Source organism: Rhinolophus sinicus, chromosome 5, assembly GCF_057876585.1.
Source record: "Rhinolophus sinicus isolate RSI-liver-muscle chromosome 5, RSI-T2T, whole genome shotgun sequence".
Classification (NCBI taxonomy): Eukaryota; Metazoa; Chordata; class Mammalia; order Chiroptera; family Rhinolophidae; genus Rhinolophus; species Rhinolophus sinicus.
This window is the reverse complement of record NC_142505.1, coordinates 88,809,079-88,822,462: the sequence shown is the minus strand read 5'-3', so window position 1 is coordinate 88,822,462 and position 13,384 is coordinate 88,809,079. Positions and strand designations below refer to the sequence as shown.

Here is a 13,384-nt window from a genome sequence, read left to right as displayed (position 1 = left end):
CATTTACAGCAGTGGTATAGAGTTTTCCCTTAAAATACATGTGTTTCTGTAGATGAGGACATTAAAAGAAATCTATGAAGGTGGTATTGGCATGTGGCAAGAACTGTGAGGTTGGTACATGAATGGCTGCACTTTGGGAAACCCTGCTTTAGATGACCTGACGTGCTTTCCGGCTCTGAGGCTCCATGGCTGTGAATGCCCCAGAGCACACATTGTTGGTCTCCAGCTGTCTCAAATGTAAGCTTTGTGTGGCTTAAATGTAAGCTTTGTGTAAGCGATTGCATGTGGCTTTTGGGCCACTGCATCTGCAACATCTGGTTTAGTGGGTGGACATAGTCGGATTTCAACAAATGATTCTGAAGGAATGGATGTACAGCTCAGGTGGAAAATACCGGGATGTGACATCTTTTTTTCGTTTGGAAGCAAGAGTAGGAAACTTGCATTGTAGACCCTGTGGAGTAGCGAAAGGCACAGGTGGACACACACACACACACACACACACACACACACACAAGCACACTTTGTTTCGAATGTTAAACCAAGTTGACTTTTTGTGATAACATTGACATTTGAAGACTATATGGAATATTGTTTTTTTTGTTTTAAATCATTTGACTCTCAACATCTCAGCTCCTCCCTGGCAAAAAGGCAAAGCTTAAAGAATGAGTGAGTGACTACATAAACAAATACATTTACCTTTTACTTTCAATTTTCCTTGTTTCCAAATCTCATTGGCTCTCTTCTTGGAGTATTTTTAAATTGACTGGCTGTTTGGTTCAAATTCTGTTTTAAAAAAGTTTTGGCGTGAGCTACAGACCCGGTGTGTTTGCTGGGTTGCAGTTTGGGCGTGCCACCAAGGCTTTGGCTGGGTGACAGTTCAAACACAGCCAAGCAGCTGGTCCTGCTGGGAGAGCCGTTGGTGGGAAGATTCCACAGAAACAATGCCCTGGGCCCTGCAGGAGGCTCTGAGGGGTCCAAGGGAGACCACTGGATTTAGGGGAGCCATCGCTGCCCCTCACCCACCTCTGTTTTCTCTGTACTTCTCCCCACGGAGTTGCAGTTCGCTCTGATTTCCAGTACTCATTAGAAGCTGCTGTCTCTGGTCCAGAGTTAGTGGAACAGAGAGACAGGACTTTATCATCAGCCCCATCTCTTATTTCAGGTGAAGGCTTGTCCCTGTATGTGGGAAAGACAGAGGGTTTGAGATCATTTTCCTCGTAGGGCCATCCCTGCTCTCGCAGCCCAACTCCAGGCACTTGGTTTCATTAATTAGCCATTTCTGAGGACCAAGGAGCACCAAGGGTGACGGAAATGGAAGCGCAATTATTGCAATGTACGGCAAAACTTTCTTGTGCTCAAGAAACAGAAATAGTTATTACAAAAAATAATAATAAGGTGGTATACGGCACAGGGCTGTGGTGGTGATGAATTGAAACAATGTGGGTAATGCATTGGGACTATGTCTGACTCGTCACTGGCACCCCACAAAGAATAGCTACGATTATTGTTTAATTCCTCATGCAGTAAGTGGCTCCTAGTGGGTTTTAGAATATGTTTGTGGAGTGAGCAAATGATGGAACTGGCGGTCTTACAGGGAGAAAGCTAGGGGTGTCCAAGCCAAATATGTGTGTTACTGCCTTAGGGTATTGATATTCCCATCAAATACCAAAGAAATGACCGTGAGCTCAGAGAAAATGCTTTAGATCTGCCACTTGTCAGTTGAGCTGATGGCCTTCAGGGCAGGGTGGCTTTGATTGGCCAGACAACTTCAGAATGACTCTCCATGTATTCTTGCCTTTCTGTATTTAGAAGTTAGAATGTGCCTCATATTAAGCCAACACGCCTTCAGACACCAGGGTTTTGCAGCTGCCCTTTAACAGAGCAGTAGTTGAGGGCAGTGAAGCAGGTGAGTGTTTCATGCTTGGTACATGCTTTTAGAGTTTTTGAGGTTTGGCGTGAAGATCCAAAGAGTCTGCTCCTGACTTAGTGAAATGCTAAAGAGGAGAGATAAGATCTCTGACGCTGTGTCTCTGTTAAGAATTTCTGTCTCTCCTCTCCTGACCTAAGGGTATGATGAAGCTAAGCTGCCAGCACCCCAAACTTGACTCAGACTGACTGGAGTAGAGGGGGACAGCAGATCGGACCTGATAGGAATAATGCAGAGAAAATCTTTGCGAACGTCTCTTTCTGAGCCACATCTGTCCCATGTGGATATTGTTGGACTCCCAAAGGCGTGGGTTGTACTTGTGGTCAGTCAATCTTCTAAAGTTTCCCAGCTGAATGGTCTTTACATTCAAGGTGCTTTAGAACCATGATTCCCAAGGGGCAGGGGTCTCAGTTAGAGAGAATTGTTGGACAGGCATGCTGTACCAGAACGTGAGTCATAATGAAAGGCACTGATGGTTCTGGAGGACTTACTCTGTGCCAGGCAACACACTTGGCCCTTTATGTGGCTCATCTCTGCCAGTCCTCTGAGCAGCCCTGTGGCAGGCGCGTGGTCGTAAACGTTCATTGTTTATGGTCCCAGGCAGCATTCCCACTTCCCAAGAACGCCTGATTTCCCTTTAGAGTTCCCTCAGTGTTGTCGGAATATTAAATCAGATGTCTTCCTCTGTCACCATGGTGCCTGAAGTTTTCTTCAAATCACGCTGGCGAGGGAAGGGAAAGTCCAACTGGAATTTCTGTCTTCCAGGCCTTGGAATCCCGAGCTTATCGTTGGAGAGCAGAAGAAATGCTCAGGACTTGCTGCTTCCAGCTCCAGTTCCGGGCCAGATGCCAGGTAACTTCTGCCACCTGCTCTCAGTTCGTCCTAAACCTTCTCTTCCCTCTTGTGAGAGCTGTCTCTCACCCTCCAGTGAATTTCCTTTTAGACAGCGCCTTTGAGGGGTCCTGAATTCGGGTCTGTCTGCCTCCAGAGCCCATGGCGTCAACCATCATACAAGGCTGAAGCCTCTGTGTTTCCACCTAGGTGCAAGGTTCTAAGAGGCTCTGCTTCTGAAAGTCTGAGAATATATGCTTCTAAAACGATATGATATGATGGATTCCTTTTCTGTTCTCTCCGAGCTGGTTAGGGTTCACGCATGCAAATCCCACAGCTTGAGCTGTTGGCTGAGTCAGCAGTAGGGTGTGTGAGAGCTTTGAGCCTTGAGCGCAGCTGACAGACACATCCCTTGACTCACGCTGGCCTCTCCCTGCAGGCTTCACATTGTAAGGTGGTGCCAGCCTAGTCCCCTGGCTTGTCCATGAGACCTAGAGTCTACCATCCCCTAGGAGTAATCTGAAGCTGAGCACAAGGTGAAGACACCTCTTAAGAGTTTCTGCCCCCTCGACAATCCCCTGGGAGTGCCAGGGGTAGCCTGTCCAGTAAGCAGTGAAAAGCAGAGCCTCATAGGAAATTCGAGAAATGCTTCACAATCTACTTGTAGTGTGAAAGATTAGAAATGTTCCCCCGTAGCCACTGGGCAGATATGAACAGATAGTCATCTTTCAGTGGCTAAAAAGTAATACCCATTTCCTCAACGGTACCCTTCATTCAACAAAGTAGATCATTTGAATTGTGTGAACACTTTATTCCCAAATGAGACTCAGGAAAGCTATTTTTATTTTGAACAAAAATTTAGTCCAATTGTTCCTGAGTTGCCCTTTGCCAAATCATATTGCTTCCCTGAAGCTGTCCTACGTATTTCTTCAGTGCAGGAGCTTCCATCTGGGCACAGTGGCTGGCACGAGAGTTTTCAGACTTTTTATTTTTTAGCAGTGGGATGATGTTTTCAATCACAGCAGGACTATAATATACAAAAGAAATAAGATGGAGCTGCTCCTCGGAAGTCACCCCTGCCCTGTGGCATTCCCTCCATCCTCCTACCTGAGTCCCCAAGGCGTCTCTGAAGAGGCACAGGGGTGAGGGTGGGTGGGAAAGGTGCTGGCCTGGCATCTCGTTTGAACTGAATTGGATTCAGTGGACGTGGCACTGAAACAACGCTGAGCTAGAACGTTTGCATTGTTTCTTTTTCTCTCTTCTCTGTCTCTCCTTGCCTCCTCTCACCCCCCACCCTTTTATGGCTGAGAGAATCGAGAGGGTGATTTACAGAGAGGTGAGAAAAGGCAGGCCAGTGTATTCTTTAAAGCTGAGGCTGCAGGCAGAGAACAGGCAGGAGACGGGAAGATGGAGGCTGAGCACCAGGCTTGCTCCCGGCAGGTACTTGGGACACCACACAGATTTACAGGAACTGGTGGGGAGAGCAAAGCAGTGGGTGAGTAGGTGAGGATGGCAGCTAAAAGAAGGTCAAGGACAGCATGTCACAGGCTGAGCTGTCTGCAGCCCGGGGCATTTCGGTGGTGCCTGGGTTTCCTCAGAGTGGTGTCGGGTGGGCACAGCGAGAGCGCCTTGTACCAGCAGGAAAGTCTGTCGACTCATTTTGCTTTGTGTCTGTCCTGCTTGCCATGCCGCGAGGGGAGGGGTTTTCAACCTCTCTAGAGAATATACTCATTATCCGAGCCTTTGAGTTAGTGTTTGGGGCTGTGGCCCAGAAACCAGTCAAGTTGATGTATATGTGGTTTTATGGTTTGCAAAGTACCTTTCTACATGTGACCTCAAGGTTCCTCTGAGGTATGAGGGAAGGTCGGCATGAGGAATGTTACCCTGTGCATTATGTCACAGAACACTGCGGATGCCCCCAATGAGAGGAAGCAGGGCACTGATGAGGTAAGAAGAGAAATATGGTGCAGACAGGCTAATTGCCATATTCTCAGTGTTTGGCCTCCCACATATGCCCGGCCACCAGGCAGGACAGTAGCGGTTATGCATTCCATTCCCAATAGATCAGACTGGCTTTAAGTTTCCTGGATCGTGTCACTCAAATGTGTCATGTGTACTTGGTTGTCATAGCATGTTGCTCAAGAAGGACGATCTTTAAGGCCAAAGGTCACAAACTGGCTGGCCCCACATGGGTTTTGTTTGGTCCGCATCAGGTTTACATTTTTGAATTGGCCACTCACATTTAAAAATTGGAAGCTATCTGCATTCCTGGTTTTCTTGAAAAAATTGGAGGATTTGACAACACTTGTTTTTGTAACTGTCCCGTGTCCATGAGTCATGTGTTCTCCACGTTGTCACAGACCCCACCCAGCCTGCTTCGCTTCTTTACATCACCTTCACGGCCCCGTGTGCACTTGAGTTTGAGACCCTTGGCCTAGGTTGTTGTCTTATGTAATTTGACATGTGGAACAGGGGTTGGCAAATTACGGCCTGTGGGCCAAATCTGGTCCGCCACCTGTTTGTATTATATAAATAAAGTTTTATTGGAACACAGCCACTCTTATTTGTTGACAGATTGTCCATGGCTGCTTTCACATTACTTAGAGTGCAGTAGTTGCTAGAGAGATCATATTGTATGCAAATCCTAAAATATTTACTATTTGGCTTTCTATAGAAAAAGTTGGCAGACCCCTGATGTAGGCCGTGGCCAGAGGGCTGACTTTTCACCACAAAACAGCCCATCAGAGTGTTTTTCAAACAAAAGCTTTTTCCTCTCTGAGGAATTCTACCAGTGTTCTTAAACTAGCTTCACTTTCTTTCTCTCCTGGCTTTATTTATAACCTACCAAACTGAGAGGGGAAGTTGGTGACCAATTGTTCCCTGGGTCTGGGCTATTACAAGGTTGTACAATGTCAGTTTTAGTGGTCAGGGCCAGCAGGCACTTGGCTTCCTTCCATTTTTCCCTTGCCTGCCATGTCTCTGGGGAAATATCCAGAATTATTGGCATCCTGCTTTACTCTAGGCCCTACCTCGAATCCACGGGGATCAGCATTGCTGTTGTCATTTACTGCAATGCAATGTTATTAGCATTGTTATTTTTGAGAACAATATCTGACATATGTGTCATAGAAGTAGTTATGTCTTTCACAATATTCCTGTATCTTTTCTTACATTTCCTTCTCAAGAATATCCTGCAAGGCAGGTTGATCGCCCATTCAACAGCTCTTTTTCCTCCCATCTTCCTTGCTGTGAAGCCCAGCTCTAGGTAGTGACTAAAAATGCCAGAATCTTGCTTTTCTAGCTTTTTATAATGGCTGGGTGAGCACGTGATCCTATTCTGGCTAATAACAGATAAAAGAAGTCTTCTGGGAGGCTCCTAGGACATATTTTCCTATCTTATAAGAAAACAGTATGTTCAAGAGAGATTCCTGTGTCCATCCTTTATGTTTCTGAGGGTGGCTTTGTGAGGATGTGATGCTTGGAGCTGTTGCAGCCATCTTGGGACATGAGGGAAAGCATCAATGTTATGCAGAGGACATTAGGAGAACAGATGAGAAAATCCTGTGTTCCTGGGGATATCCTTGAACCCGGAACCATTACCCTTCAGGTGGTTCTCATTGCGGGAGATGCTAGTAAAACTTTCTTATTAAAGCTACTTTGGGTTAGGTATTCTGTTATTTTATGGCCCAAAGTATCTTAATTCAAAAAATCAGGTACTATTAACTCTAGTTTACGTCATTTTCAAAAAGTAGCAAAAATATATACAGTTCTTACTATGTGTTAGTGTTCTGAATGCTTTCAGATAGTTAACTCATTTAGTCTGCATAATGACAGTGGAAAACAGGTACAATTATCCTGATTTTACAGAAGTGAGAAGTGACATGCAATAAATGCTAATCCTGCATGACGTCACACCCCTTGTAAGGCAGAGCTAGGATTTAACCCTGGGCAGTCTGGCTCCAGAGGGCCATGGGCGTAATCACTGTACTGTGTTTCCTCTCTAGAAGAGAGGAAATGGTTTGCTCTATGTCACATGACACAGTGTGGCACCACCCTTAGCTTGACAGGCACCAGAAGAGTCTCTACACCTGTCCATCTACCTCCTCACCAGACAGTGAGCTCTCCATCACGCTCCATCTTCGTCACCCTCAAGCTGGTCACAGTCCTGGATCTTAGCTTGTGCTCCATCTTAGGACTAGATTTCAAATCTCTTTGTTGCTCACCTGCTGCTCTTCCTGTCTTCTTACCAGCTGCAGGCATCAAACAATTGCCAACCTGGGTGAGCTCAAGAGGATGGTGTAGCAGGGCTGGTACCCTGCGCCCTGTATCTTACTGAGGGACATTGCCTGGAGGCCATCGTTACTGGGTTTGTGGTCAGACAGAGTTAAATTTAATTGTGGCTCTGCAACTTCTAGCTTTGTTACCATGGGAAAATCCTTTCCCCGCTCTGAGCCTCAGTGTCCTCCTCTGTAAAATGGAATAATAATGACCTACACAATGAGGTAATTTTGAGTATTAACATAATAGGCATATAAAACGCTTAACAAAGTGCCTGTCACCAAGTAATCACCTCGTAAATGGTGAGTACCATTCTTAGTGAGGTTGCTTTTTTCTTCTTCACTGTCACTATGTTTGGGGCTGTTTGGGGGCTAACATTTCTTGGGAACCCTCTATTCTGTATGAGATGGACCTGAAATCTTGGGGGTAAGAGCGGGCTCACTGTGAGAGACAGTGACCTAGGAGTCAGCAGGCAGGATGCCAACCCAACTTTGTGATCTCAGTGGCTCCTTTTCTCTCTCTGGGCTCCCATTTCCGCACCTGTCCAATGCGTGTGTTGGTTGAGATGACCAGCTCAGACAGGCCACAGTGTGAGCTGCACCAAACAGGTGGACCTGCATTCTCTCTAGGACTTTGCACAGCTTGGGAGCAGTTAGCCTCCCTGAGGACCCTGGTTCAGTTTCCTCCCAAATCTACCAAGGCTGCCCATGGGTTTCCATCTCCTCAGCCACCAGCAAGCCCAGTGCCCAGTGCCCAGTGCCTGCATGAGGTGCATGGTCAATAATTCTGAGCTGGGTGAATGAATGAACTCCACTGAGTGAATGAGTGTTACCTGGGACTCCTGAAGTTTGGGCAGGTTTGTTTTCTTGTAATATAAATATTTAGAATATGACCATGATTGTAGTTTTTGGCAAGGGGAATCACTTACTCATGGTCATGGCCTTGAACTTAACCAAACTGTGAGCCAGCACCAGAATAAACTGCATTGAACTGCCAGCTTCAGAGCCAGAGGGAAACTGATTTTCCATTGACCCATGAGCCAGGTCTGGTTAAAAAAAAAAAAAAAAAAATTTACAAACAATCCAGTATCTAGCAAACCTGGTCAAACAAAATGCTTTCTTGCGTTTGCTTTTAAAACCCTGAACTGGAACAAAATTAGACCCTAAGTAATCCTGGTTTGTAATATTGCACAATACATGCAGATACTAATAACGCGAGCTGACACTGCAGGGCAATCACTTTGTGCTAATTGCATTATCTCATTTATTCCTCAAACAAACCTATGAAGTAGGTCCTATTTTTATTCCTTTTTTACATGTGGGGAACGATTGACAGACAAGTAACATTCGTCAGGGTCACAGGACCACTAGGAGGCAGAGCAGACATTTGAACCCAGGGCAGAGGGATTCCTCAGTATCAATGGCAGCTGCAGTTTACTGAGCCTGCATTATGAGGCGGTCACGGGGCTGAGCATTTTACATGCAAGAACTCAGTTAATCCTGACAGCAGCACTGTCTGTCGTGTGCCACCATTATTAGCTCCTTTTGGAGATGAGGAAGCAGAGCTTTGGAGAGACGATGTAATCTGCCTGCAGTGTGTGGGTGGTGCCAGAGCTCAGGAAACTCTCAAGGGCCACAAAGAGGGAGGGACGTCACCAAGGTCACACTGTGACTCTGCATTGGGACAAGGCTTCACTGAAGACCTTTTCAATTTACTGCTGGGAGGGTATTGTTGCAGCAATAGGGGGAGGGGAGGCCTGCCACATGGCTGGTCCTCCATGTCCCTTGTCCTAGTGACAGGAAAAAGAGCTCCGTGAGTTAGAGTACATGCTTTGGAGTCACAGACCTGTGTTCAAATCACAATTCCAAAACTAACTCGCTGGGTGATCTTGGGAAAGGCCGTCCCTCTCCCAGAGTCTCTGTTTCCTCTTCTGTAAAATGGGACAGTAACCATGCTTGCCTCCTGGGGTTGCTGGAGGAGTAAAAACACACACAATGACCACAGGACAGCGCAGTTAACATGGAGTAACTGTTATTGCTATTGAAATAATCCACCAGCCAAAAGAGGTTTGAGAACCATTGCTCCATATAGAGAAGCCCTGAAATCTGCTTCACAGTGATGACTTATTACGATGGGACAGAGGCCCAGAGGCTGAAGAATGTCACTCTGTCAGAGAGACACATGCCCTTGGGGGACACGTACCTGCACACCTGGATGTAACACACAGGTGCACATGTGCATATGTACACACACATGCACACTTAACATATGTGACATATATATGGTCACTCATGCATGTACACACAGGCACACACACGAGACATCTATGGCTGTACTCACACACGTTAGTATGTTCCCACACATATGTGCGCGTGCGCACACACACACACACACACACACACACACACATTTTACGTGCACGCTCCCTCCCCTTCTTTGCCTAGTTAACACGCGCTCATCCTTCAGCTCTCAACCCAAAGGTCACAGGCTCAGGGCAGCCGCCCTGACCTCCCAGGTGAGGCCAGGCCACTCAGGCTGTGCTCTTTTGGCACCTTGCGCTTGGCCTCCTCTGTTTGCATCTCAATTGTTGTTGAATAATCATGTACTAAATTGCTTAATTCTGCATTTCCTGCTAGAATGTTAGCTCTGCAGAGCTCAGGGACAAAGCCTGACTATCCTCCCCTGATGGAAAGCACCTCACACAGCCAGGCACATAACAGGCCTTTGATAGATTTGCGCCTTAGTTTGAACAGAACCAGCAGGATCCCTTTTGCGTGCAGGCTGGGGAACAAGCTGATTCATAGAGGGGCTACCTTGTATAGGATTTGGGGCCTGGGGCTCTGTGATGGTTCGGAGGCTCACCCCGAGAGAGCCAAGCTTCAGAATGCTGTGGAAGTTGGCAAGAAAGAAAACCCTACTTCCAAATGCATTCCTAGCCACCAGGAAAACAAGTGTTGGTGGTGGATAGAATTTCTAATAAGTCTGAAACGCAGACAGCTCCCTACTGCTTCTTGCTCTGCTTTCCCCAGGGAGGTTAGAGGACACCAGAAACTGCCACAAGTAAGAAGGTTGACGAGTCATTGCCTGGGCTGGCACAGAACTGTTTTCTTTCTCTCAGGCCAGATAATAGCAGTAAGCAGGCCCCTTTAGACATCAACAGGGCAGGGGATGATGGAGTGATGGAAATGAGAAATGCGGTGCCGGGCAGTGAAAAAACGGTGATTTGGGTTAGAGAATAGATGGTTCCCGACTTATAATGGTTCGGCTTATGATTTTTTGACTTCGTCATGGTACAAAAGTGATATGCACTCAGGAGAAACTGTAATTTGAATTTTGATCTTTTCGGAAGCTAACGGTATGCAGTACAATGCTCTTTTATGATGCTAGTCGGCGACCGCCACCCGATCAGAAGGGGAAACAACCGATACTCTACAGTATACTGTGTTGCCAGTGTTTTTTGGATATTATGTTTTGTTTTTGCATCCCATCATGTCTACAGAATACCTATCTGTGTCTCCTGCTTTTGGTTAGAACAAGAAGAGGATGGCAATTACAGATGCTTCTCCACTTATGATGGGATTATGTCCCAAAAATGTAAGTGTTCTGAACACGTGTAAGGTAGGCTAGGCTACAGCTATGATGTGCGTTAGGTTAGGTGTAGTAAATACATTTTCGACTTACAATGGTTTTATCGTACTTAACCCCATCGTAAGTCAAGGGGAATCCGTAATCTCTTTTACTTCATTTATTTATTTAAAGAATAGTTCTGGGCACCTTCTAGCTACTGGGGCTACAGGAGAAAGGAGATCTCCATAGTCCTGGACCTCTGGGTACTCAAGGGTGCTGGAGAGGCGGACAAGGAAACAGGCAATGAATGTGCAATGAGATCAGCATCCAGCGGGCATGTGCCTGAGAGCGCATCCTGGGAGACGGCTTCTGGAGAGGAGGATGGCTAAGCTAAGGCCTGGCGAATGGGCTGCAGTTGGCCAGGCAAGGAGAAAGGAGAAAGAGGGGTTTGAAGGGGGAGGAGAGTTGGTGTGCAGGCCCCAAAGGGAGAGAGGGCACAGCACGCCAAGAACAATGGCAGCAGCTGTGGATCCGGGGTGGAGTGGCCTGGAGAGCAGGGTGCAGCGGGATGCCCAGCTTGTCTATGTGGACCTCGAAGCCCCACCCCCGGGTGATGGCAGGTGGAGCCCAGGACGGGAGTACTCATAGGCTAAGAGAGAATCATTCTGAAGAGAGGTGGGGTCCTTCAAAGAAAGGGGAGCTTTGTCTGAGGCGGGGGTGGGGGGTGTGGAGAGACAGGCAGGTTGGTGCTTCTCAGGGGCAGTGAGGGCCTTCACACATGAGCGTATGGGATTATGGGATGAGAGAGGAGGAGCTGTGTCACTCACCCACACGGCCCTCCATTCTCACCTGTCACTTCGACAGGGAGGCCTCGGGGACCTTTTAAGTGCCTTCCCGCAGCTGCCACTTGAACTCTCGTCGGGCTGGATGAACTGTGTGCTTCCCTCTCTCCCCCTCTGTGTCTCTGCCCCCAGTTTGTCCCCCGCAGCTCTTTCTATCCTGCAGCATCCCCCCTGGCCACCCCGGCCTCGTTTTCTGTATCACTACCCAGAAGCTGTGTCACTACGAGCAACTCATGTCACATCTATGAGCCTCAGTTTCTACATTAATTAGAAAGTAATGGGGGTGCTAATGCCACGTTCTTCTTCAGCCTCTTCTTGTGCCCGTCTCCAAGCCAAGCCACCTGGCCTTCTCTCTCTACCTCGAGCTCACAGAGCTTTTTCTTTCTAGAATCCGTGGCCTCTTCCTTCCCTCTCATACCCTCCCCACTTTGGCTAATTCTTCCTCATCTTTCAGACCCAAGCTTGAGCATGATTTCCTCAGAGAAGCCTTCCTAAAGAGGGTCCACCACGTGTTATGTTCTGTATTAATGCTCTGCAGATCGCATTCCTGACACATGTCGCAGTGTTGTGTGACTGCTGGATGCCCCACTCGCCCTCTAAGATGTGTGCAGGTCAGGGGACAGATCTGACATGCTCATTACTACACCTTTTCACTTAGCACTGTCCCAGGCACATATTAGGCTCTGGGCAGTTAGTTGTTGAATGGCGAAATGACATCTCAATGGATTTAATACATTTCATACATAAGTAAGTTATTAATTATGCTCGTCAAGCCTATAAATTTATGTAAGCTGAGTTTTTCACAGAACATCACAAACCATAGTGACATATGCTGGTCACTAGAGGGCGATGTGAAACCATAAAGCCAGGTGACCTCAGGGACCCCGGCCCCTTATTGAGAAGTGGAAGTCTAATGTGGAGTCACTTTCTATTCTATCCATTCCCTAGACTCATTGAATAAAATTTAAAAAATATATAGAGTGTTGTGAGTTGGAAGGCCTGCCGAGTATGTTTGGTCCAATCCCGGACTCTGAGACCTAAGAGAGTGAGTTCCCTCTGTCTTCACTGGCCCCACGGCACAGACTCTTTCCTAGCCCTGGGCAACCTCTCTCTTTTTCAATATTCTTATTTTCCCGTCTGTCCATTCATCCTAAAAGTATTTACTGACTTTCTACTACGGGCTGAGCACTGGGTTAGGTGCTGTCTCATGGAGTCTGCTGTCTGCTTGGGAAGACAAACATGGAGAAATAATGTAGTTACCAAGAGTGATTAGTGAGGAGAAAGGCCAGGCTGATTGTCTCCTGAGCTCACCCTGAGAGGAGTAATGAGAGCCACTTAGCAGAGACCCGGAGGCTGAGCAGCAGCCACTGGCAGAGGGATCAGAAGACCAGGCCTTCTGTCCTCATGCCCACGTGGGTGCCAGGTACTGTTGGGCAGGTCCTATTCCCTCATTGTCTTTTGTTCTCCCATTTGTATAATTGTACAAGCATTTCAAATCTGAGCTTTCGATTAGGAGGGATTTGTGCCTTAGATATCTGGGGTGCTCGTGGGCGTGGCTCTCAGTCGTAGGAGTCTGAGGTCCCCCTCTTAGGTGCATTGATGGGCTCCCACTCAGCAGTGGGTCCTGGGCTGAACCTCCAAGGCTTACAAGCTCAGGCAGTGGAGGACTGCTGCCTTCAGACCCAGCAGAGGCTCCCACTGTGTGGCCCAGACTGCCTGCTTCCAAGCTTCTGGGAGCTGGGTAAGTATACAGATTCCTGGGCCCCACCCCCAGGGACAGTGACACGGTAGATTTGGAGGAAGTCCCCAGAATCTGCATGCTCAGGAGGTCTCCAAGTGATTTTGATGCACACGAAAGTCTGGAAGTCATTACCCTTGATCTTTCTGTACCAAGAGTTTATGACTCGGGCTTCCGGTTGACCTTGATTTATGTTCTATT

General features: G+C 47.4%; 1 long non-coding RNA gene across 9 annotated transcripts in view; it reads left to right on the top strand.

Moving 5' to 3' along the window:
- LOC109448708 (uncharacterized) overlaps positions 1-13,384 on the top strand; it is a 64,014-nt gene that overhangs the window by 18,410 nt on the left and 32,220 nt on the right. For all 9 annotated transcript variants that reach the window (XR_012489823.2, XR_016021361.1, XR_016021362.1 and 6 more), the window contains one exon: positions 2,693-2,779. This is a non-coding gene — a long non-coding RNA (uncharacterized LOC109448708). The remainder of the gene's footprint in view (positions 1-2,692; positions 2,780-13,384) is intronic.